Source organism: Miscanthus floridulus, chromosome 15 (assembly GCF_019320115.1).
Source record: "Miscanthus floridulus cultivar M001 chromosome 15, ASM1932011v1, whole genome shotgun sequence".
Lineage (NCBI taxonomy): Eukaryota > Viridiplantae > Streptophyta > Magnoliopsida > Poales > Poaceae > Miscanthus > Miscanthus floridulus.
Window position 1 is genome coordinate 15,952,854 of NC_089594.1, and position 13,995 is coordinate 15,966,848.

General features: G+C 41.9%; 1 long non-coding RNA gene and 1 pseudogene across 1 annotated transcript; one reads left to right on the forward strand and one right to left on the reverse strand.

Moving 5' to 3' along the window:
• Window positions 1-1,776: 1,776 nt before the first annotated feature.
• On the reverse strand, window positions 1,777-11,019 carry LOC136508413 (uncharacterized). Its single transcript, XR_010771966.1, has 3 exons — window positions 10,899-11,019; window positions 10,619-10,700; window positions 1,777-1,839 (listed from the first exon to the last, which is right to left on the reverse strand). It is a non-coding gene; the product is annotated as an uncharacterized lncRNA (long non-coding RNA).
• On the forward strand, window positions 5,170-6,595 carry LOC136508184 (uncharacterized; annotated as a pseudogene).
• Window positions 11,020-13,995: the final 2,976 nt, after the last annotated feature.

Consider the following 13,995-nt stretch of genomic DNA (forward strand, 5'->3'; position numbering starts at 1 on the left):
GTAGCTACTGTAGCATTTTGTTTTTATTTAGTAATAATTGTCCAATCGTTGACTAATTAGGCTCAAAACGTTCGTCTCATAAAGTACAACCAAACTGTGCAATTAGTTTTTGATTTCGTTAACATATAGTACTTCATGCATGTACCGCAAGTTTGATGTGACGGATAATCTTCTTTTTGCATAGTGCCAAATTCTGGAATTGGGGGCAACTAAACATGGCCTAGATACCATTCGTTCCATGGCCCGACCCATGAGTCAAGCAACACGACATCTCTCTCGGCCATTGACACATATGCAGTGCTGAGAGGGAGTTGAACAACCTAACTCATGTCTTAAGGCCGTCAGAGGTAGCAATTAGCTTGAGTTGTATAGTGACAAGTCAATTTCTTTTTACCCATTTCTTAACGTAATGATCAAGTACTAAACTCACTAGTATAGTGCCCGTGCTAACGTCATGGCTTCATTTCAGGGATGCACATGAAGATAACCAAACTACAGTGGTACTTCGTCACATAAATAGAGTATATCAAGACAATTAAGAGACATTCAAATTCATTGCATCATTTTCAGTATATTATAGAAATTTGTCCTATACATACGCCATTCAGATAATGCGTATTATACAACTAAATTTAACAAAAAAAAACAACAGAAACATTTAGCCAGCTATAAAACATAAATTCTCAATTCTAGCTACCGCTATCGATCTACCAATGTTGTCTTCTTGCTTCAGGTGATGTCCAGACATCAAAAACATTCGACTGACCTTTTGGACTTGCAATGGCTATATACTCTATCAGTACTACAGATTAGTGAAAACAGAATGAAGTTGAATTAAGAACGACAAGCTTAGAAGCTTAGACAAAAGGTAGGCGTCTACATTTAAGGGGACCTTATTCTTTGAACACACCAATAATTATATCAACATAGGTTGCATAAGTCTCAGTCTACTGCGTAAGAACAGAAGTTAAGGCAGTGTGATTACTAATGTAGGTATGGAGTCACTTCAAGCATGAAAAACGAAGCTGAGTCAAAAAAATAACTATTTATACATTTGTGAAAGAAATGTTGAATCATGTGTTGAGTATATTAATATAAATAAGATGACAATATTTATGGATAACTGATCTGCTACTATACCCTTATCAGTTACAAATTTAGAAAGATGGAATGCAGAATAAAAGGAATATATTCTTGCAAAAAGAAAAACAGGTTGTCAGCTTCATCATGTCATAGTAAGTTAGAAAAAAAAGGAATTTCCCTTACCAGATCTCTCCTACAAACTGTGTGTAGTTCTAACTATATGAAGTAATGAAGAATATGATTTGCTTCTTGCAATTGCACATAGTAGCAGATAGTTTTGGTTGCTTTCAAATATTAGTCTTACAAAATAAATAATTCAAAGAATCTTTGGTAATGGAAGTGAGACAGATTAGTATTTACATTAGTTCAAATTCCAAAGGTTACCAAGGGAGAAAAAGACAAAGAAAAAAATCCATCCGACCATATGATAGGGTTGTTAGCTAGCACCCATCTCTTGGCGCTTCGCAACCAAGGTGCATTCAACACAGATCCATTCATCCATATCCCTAACATGAGTCCTAAGTCCTAAAGAAAGTCCAGTTACTCTCAAACCAATCACATGTTTATTTACTCACCGATGTCCGATAAAGCTCCATGCACCTGAACTCCATCCTGCTCTGCGCACCCGGCAAGCACACACATGCCTGCTGTATTTCCTGTTGCCTGCTATATTTCCATGCTGCTGGTTCCATTGGCCGCTCCATCTTGCATCTTGTGGACAAATTAGTCATAGGAAGCACAACAGACATCATCGACCTAAAAAAGAATGAAAGCATGAATCAGTTCTTTAGAAAAAAAACACAACCACAAGATGCAAGCAACCATAGGCAACCTTTACTGTAAAAAAATTAAATCACTGCAATAGAGAAGATTTAACAAAAAAAATACATCAGAAACATTTAACCAGCTTTTAAAACATAAATTGTCAAACTGTCGTGTTCTCTTTTCCTTGAGCCGGTTTCCACACAGGGAAAAAAGGAACAATCCTAGGCAATAAAAATAAAATTTTCTTACTTCTAAATTGGTATTAACATATTGGCAAATAACTTCCATTTTTCTTTCTCTGGATTTATCATAAGATTTTAAATTTAACTCATAGAAGTGCAGAACTGTTAAAATCATAGTTATCAGGTTGGCTTGTCAATTTTGTGGCGAACACTTCTGTAGCAACAGGAGCACCTGCAACAAGTTCTGGCAATTAGAATGCCAAGATGTAGCTAGGTATACATGAAATGGAAAGAGGCCCATTGAGGCTATTGCGTGGCAGTTCTGGGATGCCATGTTAAACAGGCGCAGTATAAAAGTAGGCAAACAAAAGAATGACAATGGAAAAGTAGCTAAACAAAAGAATGACAATGGGCAATTTATACAGCAAGAACTTCAACATTGTAGATCTGGAAGCAAAACAACGGCATTTTTCCTTGGCTTGCTCCTTAAGGCATACTGATCACGAACCATGCTTTTCAGTTTTCACACATCAGAAAAAAATAACCCAAACAAACAACCTATCTTGGCCCTTTCCACGATGACCTCAATTAATTAGGAAGCAATATTATTGGTCTATTGTTCCCTTTAAATAAAGCAAAATTCTATTCATGAGAAAGTACATAGCATGGATGATGTCGATGTCAATACATATTATATTGTGATTTTTTTTTGGTGAGCCAAAATAAGTTAGCCCTGAAATACAGTTCAAAACTGAAGGATTTTGCATCCTAACCTTGCTCGCAACTGTTCCATTGTTGTTTCAAGCATCATTAGGATATCAAGCTAGCGCTGAGCGAAATGAATAAGCTTGTATCTACATCCTCTGATGAGGACATCAACACCAACGATACATCCACACCGACACGAGTACTAGTTTCTGGTCCTATTACTCGCGCCCGTGCTCGTCACATTAATCATCAAGTAAGTTCACTCTTGAGTTCCTGTCCATCATATTTAGACCATGGAGACGCGTGCACTCTTGTTTTGGTTAGGAACCAGGGAGAGGACCGAAAGGGACAAGGATTCGCGGAGGCTGAATTCGGACTCCAGGACAGCTCCAACTTGTGATGGTCACCACGGTCGCATACGGACTCGGATTGGGGCGTTCAAGTACTTCATGGAATCCTTATGAAGTCTATTTTCATATGGATCTAGAATCAAGTCCATATCTGTTTTGAGGCGGCCGCAATGACTGAATTATGACTGAGAGCTTGTCTGTCCAAAGGTGTTGCGTCACCTTAGTTTGGTCCAATGGGCCGTGTATCAAGTTGGGTCCATTAGGGACGCGTCCTAGGGTTGGAGAACGACCCCAACACCCCCCTGGTCGTCCTTCCACCTTCATATACTCCTTAGCCGCCACCAAGAATAGGCGGGTTTTGTTTAGATCAAGTTTAGCCCTCGCTACTTGCTTGTAAGCGCGCATGCTAGATCAGTCGCCCGTCTTCTTGTCTTCGGAACCCCACCTTGATTGAGATTGAGTTTGAAACTTTCATCTACATCTAGTAATTCAGTACTTGCTATACTTGTTCTTGCTAGTTCTTCGATTGCTTGCAGGACGAGTGCCCTAGTGGCCGGGTGACGCGCTCCACAAGATCGCGGCAGCCATTGGAGGTGGTGTATCGGTTGCTAAGGCGCAGCTTGGAAGGCTGTAGTCGGGCCGTGAACGTCGTCTCCACCCATCAATCGAGTTATCCCACACCTCTCATTGAAAGATTAGGAACAAACCCTAGCGGGATCATATCATTTGGTATCAGAGCAAGGTTTATCGGTGAGAGTCTTCCAATCCTTCATTGTTCTAATTTTTCCTATAGTCCAGAAAAGCCAAAAAATATAGTAGATTAGTTTTACCGCAATCCTATAAACCCTTTGAGCCTTTGCTAGCACTGCTTAGTTGGGGCTTGTTGAGTCATCGGCTACATCGGTTGTGTCGAGTTGCTGGTCTTAGTTTTTGTCCTTTAGAGTTTCGAGTTCTTGTCACGTTCTAGTCACAGCCGTGTGCTAACATATAAACCTTCTGTTGGCTGAATCCGAATACATCCTTGTGTTCAAGACCGAGTAGGAATCTAAGTTTGAGACCGAATCCCACGTGGTGTTGAGTTCGAGTTGGAATCGGTTTTTAGTCCGAATTGACAGCTGCTTGGTTGCTGTTGTGAGACCGAATCTGAGTACATCTTTGTGCAGCAGTAGTCCTACTTATACTCAAACTCTCCACGACCTGCATATACGTTTTGGCTCGGTTGTTACTCTAGAGAGAGAGAGAGTATCTTTTTTTACCGAAATACCCCTGTCCTTCGGAAAAAGTTTGTGTGGTGTGTGACTCCTGTGAAGTCTTTTTGTTTATATAATCAGTTTTGAGGGTCCCCAGAAAAAAAAGAAAAAAAAAGAAAAAAAAAACAGAAAAAAACAGAAAAAAAAAGAAAAGAAAAAAAGGGGGGCTGTTTGTTGTGCTTCTCCATTGTTTCCAGTGGTGTGTTGTGACCTCCTTTGTGCCTAGGCTCGCGTCTCTAGCACGGTCTAGGCTAGGACTAGCACAGTACCACCGTTGAACGATTATTCAGCTTGCTTTTGTGACTAACGTGGTGCTAGTACTTCCTTGCTTCAGCCCACCTATAGCACCACATATTTCGACTACAGCTTGACAGGTGTTGTTGTTGCGGCACCGATACACTTCATTCCACGGTTGCAGACTTGTTGGTTGCCGTTCCCTCCTGTTGAGCAAGGTAAGAATTGGTAAGAGCTTTTGTAACAGGTTGAGAGTGAGCGCCTTGCAGTAGCTATATCCTAATAGCTGTAGGGCTTTTATTTCTTCACCTGTTTTCTTGTTGCCCTTGTCTTTTAAACCATGTCAGGATCAGAGGATGTTAACAAGAGGCCACAATCTCCTCGCACCAAGGGCATCATTCAACATTTTACAAGGCAAGTGTAGCTGCATACAGAAGGACTTGATCAAGATTTACAGGTGACCAATGACAAGATTGGGCAATTGGAGGTCACCCAACTTGCCTCCACCACCAAGCTTACAGGATTGGAGGCATCTGTTGCCCGTATGGACAGAAGCCTTGCTGCTCTTCTGAAGCATTTTGATGACTTCCACACGAAAGACAAAGAGCAGCATAATAAAGACAACAAGGACGAAGAGCGACTCGAAGATAATTATGATGATGATTATACTGCTGATACTGAACATGATGCTCAGGACACTCGTGACCGGCGTCGCCTACGCCATAATCGTAGAGGTATGGGTAGTCACCGCCGACGTGAGGTACCCAATAATAATGATGCTTTCAGTAAGATAAAATTTAAGATACCTCCTTTTGATGGTAAATATGATCCTGATGCATACATTACTTGGGAAATTGCCGTTGATCAAAAGTTTGCATGTCATGAATTTCCTGAGAATACACGTGTTAGGGCTGCTACTAGTGAGTTTACTGATTTTGCTACTGTTTGGTGGATAGAACATGGCAAGAAAAATCCTAATAACATACCACGAACTTGGAATGCTTTGAAACGAATCATGAGGGCTAGATTTGTTCCTTCTTACTATGCACGTGATTTGTTAAATAAATTGCAACAACTGAGGTAGGGTGCTAAAAGTGTAGAAGAATATTATCAAGAATTGCAAATGGGTATGCTGCGTTGTAATTTAGATGATGATGAGGAACCTGCTATGGCAAGATTTTTGGGTGGGTTAAATCGTGAAATCCGGGACATCCTTGATTATAAAGAATACACTAACATAACCCGTTTGTTTCATCTTGCTTGTAAAGCTGAAAGGGAAGTGCAGGGGCGACGTGCCAGTGCCAAGAATAATATTTCTGCAGGGAAAACTAATTCATGGCAGCCCGGCACGACTACTACTCCAACTACACGTGCTCCTATGCCAACATCCAGCGACAAACCTCGTGCTACTTCCACAAATTCAGTGGCGAAGACGACCCAGAAGCCTGCTACGAGTGCTTCATCCATGGCATCTACAGGTAGAACAAGAGACATTCAGTGTCACCGGTGCAAGGGATATGGACATGTGATGCGTGGCTGTCCTAGCAAGCATGTTATGGTCGTCAAAGATGATGGTGGGTATTCCTCTGCTAGTGATTTTGATGAAGATACACTTGCTTTGCTTGCTGCTGACCATGTAGGAAGTGAGGAACAACCAGAAGAGCAGATTGGTGCAGAGGATGCAGATCATTATGAGAGCCTCCTTGTGCAGCGTGTGCTTAGCGCACAAATGGAGAAGGCGGAGCAAAATCAGCGACATACACTGTTCCAAACAAAGTGTGTCATTAAAGAGCGTTCGTGTTGTTTGATAATTGATGGAGGTAGCTGCAACAACTTAGCTAGCAGCGATATGGTAGAGAAGCTTGCACTTACAACCAAACTGCATCCACATCCATATCACATTCGATGGCTCAACAATAGTGGTAAGGTTAAGGTAACGAGATTGGTACGAATTCATTTTGCTATTGGATCATATCATGATGTTGTTGACTGTGATGTTGTGCCTATGGAAGCTTGTCATATTCTGCTAGGTAGACCATGGCAATTTGATACAGATTGTATGCATCATGGTAGATCAAATATGTATTCTCTCATACACCATGATAAGAAAATTGTTTTGCTTCCTATGTCTCCTGAAGCTATTGTGCGTGATGATGTTGCTAAAGCTAAGAAAACTAAATCTGAGATCGATAAAAATGTCAAATCTGTTAGTAGTAACAAAGATGAGATAAGATTGAAAGGACATTGCTTGCTTGCTACTAAATCTAATATTAATGAATTGGTTGCTTCCACTTCTGTTGCCTATGCTTTGGTATGCAAGGGTGCTTTGATTTCAGTTCACGATATGCAGCATTCTTTGCCCCCTGCTGTTGCTAACATTTTGCAGGAGTTTTCAGATGTTTTTCCAAGTGAGATACCAGCGGGGCTGCCACCAATACGAGGGATTGAGCACCAAATTGATCTTATTCCTGGTGCATCTTTGCCAAACCGTGCGCCATACAGGACTAATCCAGAAGAAACGAAGGAAATTCAACGACAAGTGCAAGAACTACTCGACAAAGGTTATGTGCGTGAGTCCCTTAGTCCTTGTGCTATTCCTGTCATTTTAGTGCCTAAGAAAGATGGAACATGGCGTATGTGTGTTGATTGTAGAGCTATTAATAATATCACCATTCGATATCGACACCCTATTCCACGATTGGATGATATGCTTGATGAACTAAGTGGTGCTAATGTGTTTTCCAAAGTTGATTTGCGAAGTGGGTACCACCAGATTCGTATGAAATTGGGAGATGAATGGAAAACTGCTTTCAAAACTAAATTTGGTTTATATGAGTGGTTAGTCATGCCTTGTGGGTTAACTAATGCACCTAGTACCTTCATGAGGTTAATGAACGAGGTTCTACGTGCTTTCATTGGAAAATTTGTTGTAGTCTACTTTGATGATATATTGATTTACAGCAAATCGATGGATGAACATATTGATCACTTACGTGCTGTTTTTAATGCTTTACGAGATGCACGTTTATTTGGTAACCTTGAGAAGTGCACCTTTTGCACCGATCGAGTGTCTTTTCTTGGCTATGTTGTGACTCCACAGGGAATTGAGGTTGATCAAGCCAAGGTAGAAGCTATACAGGGATGGCCTGTACCAAAGACTATCACACAAGTGTGGAGTTTCCTAGGGCTTGCTGGTTTCTATCGCCGATTTGTCAAGGACTTCAGTACCATTGCTGCACCTTTGAATGAGCTTACAAAGAAGGGAGTGCCTTTTAGTTGGGGCAAAGTACAAGAGAACTCCTTCAATATGCTAAAAGATAAGTTGACACATGCACCTCTCCTCCAACTTTCTAATCTTAATAAGACTTTTGAGCTTGAATGTGATGCTAGCGGAATTGGACTGGGTGGTGTTTTGTTACAAGAAGGCAAACCTATTGCGTATTTTAGTGAAAAATTGAGCGGGCCTGTTCTAAATTATTCTACATATGATAAGGAATTGTATGCTCTTGTTCGCACATTAGAAACGTGGCAGCATTACTTGTGGCCCAAAGAGTTTGTTATTCATTCTGATCATGAGTCTTTGAAGCATATTCGTAGTCAAGGGAAATTGAACCGTAGATATGCTAAGTGGGTTGAATTTATTGAATCTTTTCCTTAAGTTATTCAGCACAAGAAAGGGAAAGAGAATATTATTGCTGATGCTTTGTCTAGGAGATATACCTTGCTGAATCAACTTAATTACAAAATCTTTGGATTAGAAACAATTAAGGACCAATACGTTAATGATGTTGATTTTAAAGATGTGTTGCTGCATTATAAAGATGGGAAAGGTTGGAACAAATTCATCTTTAGTGATGGGTTTGTGTTTAGAGCTAACAATCTATGCATTCCAGCTAGCTCCGTTCGTTTGTTGTTGCTGCAGGAAGCGCGTGGAGGTGGCTTGATGGGGCATTTTGGAGCTAAGAAAACGGAGGATATACTTGCTGGTCATTTCTTTTGGCCAAAGATGAGAAGAGATGTGGAGAGGTTTGTTGCTCGTTGCACGACATGTCAAAAGGCTAAGTCACGGTTAAATCCACACGGTTTGTATTTGCCTCTACCTGTTCCTAGTGCTCCTTAGGAAGATATTTCTATGGATTTTGTGTTGGGTTTGCCAAGGACTAGGAAGGGATATGATAGTGTGTTTGCGGTTGTTGATAGATTTTCTAAGATGGCACATTTCATACCCTGTCATAAAACGGATGATGCTACTCATATTGCTGATTTGTTCTTTCGAGAAATTGTTCGTTTGCATGGTGTGCCCAACACAATTGTTTCTGATCGTGATGCTAAATTTCTTAGTCATTTTTGGAAGACTTTATGGGGAAAACTGGGGACTAAGCTTTTGTTTTCTACTACATGTCATCCCCAAACCGATGGTCAAACTGAAGTTGTCAATAGAACTTTGTCTACTATGTTAAGGGTTGTTTTAAAGAAGAACATTAAGATGTGGGAAGATTGTTTGCCTCATATTGAATTTGCTTATAATCGTTCGCTGCATTCTACTACAAAGATGTGCCCATTTTAGATTGTCTATGGTTTCTTGCCTCGTGCTCCTATTGATTTGATGCCTTTGCCATCTTCTGAAAAACTAAATTTTGATGCTACTAAGCGTGCTGAATTGATGTTAAAACTACATGAAACAACTAAAGAAAACATAGAGCGTATGAATGCTAAATATAAGTTTGCTGGTGATAAAGGTAGAAAGGAACTAATATTTGAACCTGGAGATTTAGTTTGGTTGCACTTGAGAAAGGATAGGTTTCCTGATTTCAGAAAGTCTAAATTGATACCTAGGGCTGATGGACCATTTAAAGTGTTAGAGAAAATTAATGATAATGCATATAAACTCGATCTGCCTGCAGAATTTGGGGTTAGTACCACATTTAACATTGCAGATTTGAAGCCATATTTGGGAGAAGAAGACGAGCTTGAGTCGAGGATGACTTAAATGCAAGAAGGGGAGGATGATGAGGACATCAACACCAACGATACATCCACACCGACACGAGTACCAGTTTCTGGTCCTATTACTCGCGCCCGTGCTCGTCACATTAATCATCAAGTAAGTTCACTCTTGAGTTCCTGTCCATCATATTTAGACCATGGAGACACGTGCACTCTTGTTTTGGTTAGGAACCAGGGAGAGGACCGAAAGGGACAAGGATTCACGGAGGCTGAATTCGGACTCCAGGACAGCTCCAACTTGTGATGGTCACCACGGTCGCATACGGACTCGGATTGGGGTGTTCAAGTACTTCATGGAATCCTTATGAAGTCTATTTTCATATGGATCTAGAATCAAGTCCATATCTATTTTGAGGCAGCCGCAATGACTGAATTACGACTGAGAGCTTGTCTGTCCAAAGGTGCTGCGTCACCTTAGTTTGGTCCAATGGGTCGTGTATCAAGTTGGGTCCATTAGGGACGTGTCCTAGGGTTGGAGAACGACCCCAACACCCCCCTGGTCGTCCTTCCACCTTCATATACTCCTTAGCCACCACCAAGAATAGGCGGGTTTTGTTTAGATCAAGTTTAGCTCTCGCTACTTGCTTGTAAGCGCGCGTGCTGGATCAGCCGCCCGTCTTCTTGTCTTCGGAACCCCACCTTGATTGAGATTGAGTTTGAAACTTTCATCTACATCTAGTAATTCAGTACTTGCTATACTTGTTCTTGCTAGTTCTTCGATTGCTTGCAGGACGAGTGCCCTAGTGGCCGGGTGACGCGCTCCACAAGATCGCGGCAGCCATTGGAGGTGGTGTATCTGTTGCTAAGGCGCAGCTTGGAAGGCTGTAGTCGGGCCATGAACGTCGTCTCCACCCATCAATCGAGTTATCCCACACCTCTCATCGAAAGATCGGGAACAAACCCTAGCGGGATCATATCATCCTCTAGGTACCTTCAGTTAAATAGAATAGTATATTCATCTGCTCTATGCCTGGTAAATTATTTGCTGGAATAATCATGTTGGTGTGACAAAGAACAAAAGAAGGCATCGGTGGTTTACCTCTTGACCTGGTGACACAAGAACTTTGCTGGTCAGGATGTTTTCACATTTCTAATGAAGTAGCTATCGCTTCATGAGTTCTCTACAAAATAAACACCAAGACAAATAAAAATACAAAATCTAAGAAATCTTAAAAAATTAGAACAAATAATTCAGTCTAACATAATCTAATTAAATTATATAGATTATTTAATGTAAGTAATAAATGGATACATCATAGACCTTGAGTTGCTTTGTTTACAGTTTAGTTTCTTTAGCCGCCAGATTAGCGTTTACATACCTTCGGCTTGGCCTTGCGAAGTTCAAAATTGGGGTTGGGCGCTGCAATGCGCTGCCTTATGTTGTGATTTAGCCACTCCACCTCAGCGGCAACAGGAAGAGATGACAGAGGTGTCGATGCCCAGCCCCAGTGCCTACAACTGCAGCACGCAAACTGGAAGAGCGATTAGATTTTGGTAGGGAAATAGAGGCTAGAGGAGTGGTTCTCATGCGTGCCGTGTAATTGCGCCCAATCTGCCCGGGTGGCCGGCCGCAGGTGGCGCTCGAGGTCGGGGAAAAAAAGGAAAGCACCAGAAGGGGAGAGGTGCTCACCAGTGTCGAGATCGCGTGCTGCGGCGTCCTGTGCGACCGGCAGATCGACAGGGGATCAGGAACACGACATAATCGAAAACGGATGTGGTGATGGAGGGCACTAGAGATCCGTACCTTGGCAGCTTCGGGGGCTATGATGACGCGACCTCGTCAGTCGCTCCTATACCCGCCGTCGTGTCCTCCGTGGGCGTCGATGCTGATGAGCTTGGCCGCGCGGATCTAGACGGAGTCCGTGTTGACGAGCCCTGCGTGGTCCGGCACGGAGAAGGCGAGCACGAGGCGCATCTAGTGGTAGTCTTCCTCCAGCCGCGTCGTGGCCGCCTCCACCCCGAGCCCCCTGGGCTCCTCCACCGCGAGGGCGACCAACACAGCCGCGGCGACAGTAACCACCGGCTGTGTACAACGGTGTCCACCGCCAGTACAGCATCCCTATGACGGCGCAAGCGCTGGGAGGAGGGGGTGCCGGCGGTGGCGGCGTGGGGGCGAGCCAGTGGGCAGCCGCTGCGATGGGGCAGGAGGAGGGAGGCGCGCGACGCGATGGGGCAGGGAGGGGAGGGGAGGGGAGAGGAGTCGGAGTCGCGTGGGGAAGAGAGAGAGTCGCACGTGAGGGAGAGGGGGCGTCGGGGGAGAGGGAGAGCCGCGCGTGCGGTGGGCGCGGGATGGGACGAGGGATGAGTGAGGAAGGTTTGGTCCCAGCAATCTGGTCCGTTAGATTTGAGTGAGATGAGAGAAAGAAGAGATCAGAGTAAATCTGGTCCATTTATTTCGAAGGTTGGCTGACTTTGGGTGTATTTTCCTTGACGTACGTAGAATAGTTCATGGCTACGGTGGACAGTTTTTGGTGTGGCTTTAGAAAAGTTTACAACCGGTTGCATTATTAGTGGTAGAGATAAGAGCAACTCCAAGAGACTCTCTGTATCTTTTCTAATTGCCAGGAATAGAGGTTTTGCTGAAAAAAAACCCTCCAACAGATTTTTTTTAATTGGTTATTATCTATATACAGACATCTTCTATTCCGGATTTCTCGCTAGCCTGAAATGACTTTCTAGAGTGCAAACAAGATATAGAAAACTATTAAAGAGTGAAAAGATATACAAAGCGATTTTTATACAAATGACTCTCCAAATAATGATCTAGAGAATTAATTTTAGAAAGACTCTTGGAGATTCTCCAAAGTTGAAAATAACATAAATAGTTTATTACCAACACTAGCTTAAGATATGTGCATGCCAAGAAAATACTTAATTGTTTTTTCAAACTAGTTATGTAGCACAAGATCTGACCAAAATTGGCCCGGTCTAACCTGAGCCCGCCATGCTTAGCCCAACCCGCGAACCTTAATGGACAGAGCCTCGGAAAGGACCGCTATCTAGAATTTTTTTCTCTGCCCAAAATATTTATTTTAATTATTTTCTCACTTAAAAATATATAGAAGGCCTGCCCTGGACCACGCCTAACCCAAAAAATTGGTCTGACTCGTTCCATGGGACGGTGGTGGTCAGAACTTTTTCAGCCCAAATAAAACAGCCAACTTTTTTTTACCTGGGCAAAAGTGCTCAGGTCTATGTAGCACCAAAATGATGAGTGATGACCATGTTTACATTGTGCAAAATGGAACACAATGCACATTTTAAATTCCATGTTTACAAAGTTTGGTGAAATTTTTATGGAGCATGTTTTACCATTTCTTTTCAAAGGTTAAATGAGGGGAGATTGATCTAAACAATTTATGAGTTGCGCATGTATGTAGAAAAGACTGTTTGGATATTGTAGTATTAAGAAACCATAGTATCAAGAAACTGTAGTTTTAGAACCATTGATATGTGAAACCGTGGTTTAAAAAAAAGTAGTCTAGAGTGGAGTTTTTAAAACTCCAGAAAGACTACAGTTTCAGCAAGACAATGGTATTCAAAACCATAAAGTTTGTTGCACCCAAATACTTCATGGCACTCTAAAACCAAAGTAAAACCATGTTATTTTTCTAAAACTCTAAAAATAATTTGTATCCAAACAAAGCCTAAACCATTATTTAATACTACTTATATGGCACCAACTACATAATGCATGGCCTTGTATAGTTGTATGTAAAATGGAACATGCACACTTTGGATAACAAGTTTGATATTTTTCTAAAAAATCTAAAAAGACATGATTTCATATTTTTCCTTAGCATTGATCAAAACATGGTAGGTGCAGCTGAATTTGCAACAAGTAATCCACATAGGCACCAGGATGCTAGCTACACAAAGGGGATGCAATCCCACCACCAATCTATTCAAGGTTCAGTCCAGAACTGATTGAAGTGCCATCTCTGCCTCTTGAATCCACCGCTGCCTTTGCGCTTCTGAGCATTATGAAAAATAGGACATTCTTGTGCTCATTCAAGTAATCAAACTCTTAAATTTTGAAATATGCACCTGTGACCTGTCTTGACAGTAAAGGTGCACCAATGCAGCTGTTGCTGGCTTCCTGGAGAGACGGACGCAAATGCAGATCCTGTTCCTGTATGGAATGGGTTGGGAAATTTCAGTATAGAGAAGAGAGGGCCGCCCTTTCATTCTTTTCCTTCAAATGTATGAACTGGCAGTCAACTCCTAATGTCACCGAGCAAGCAAAAGTAAATCTCCAATGAGGTTGTGTAAGCACAACGAATTCACTTATAACCTTAAATTTCCCAACAAATTAAATAGGCAGTGATGGAATCAAACAAGCATTATTCTGATTGTCTGTCAGACATGACAATGAAAAGTTCCAGTTTTTTTTTACCAGCTATATATCCACAAGTT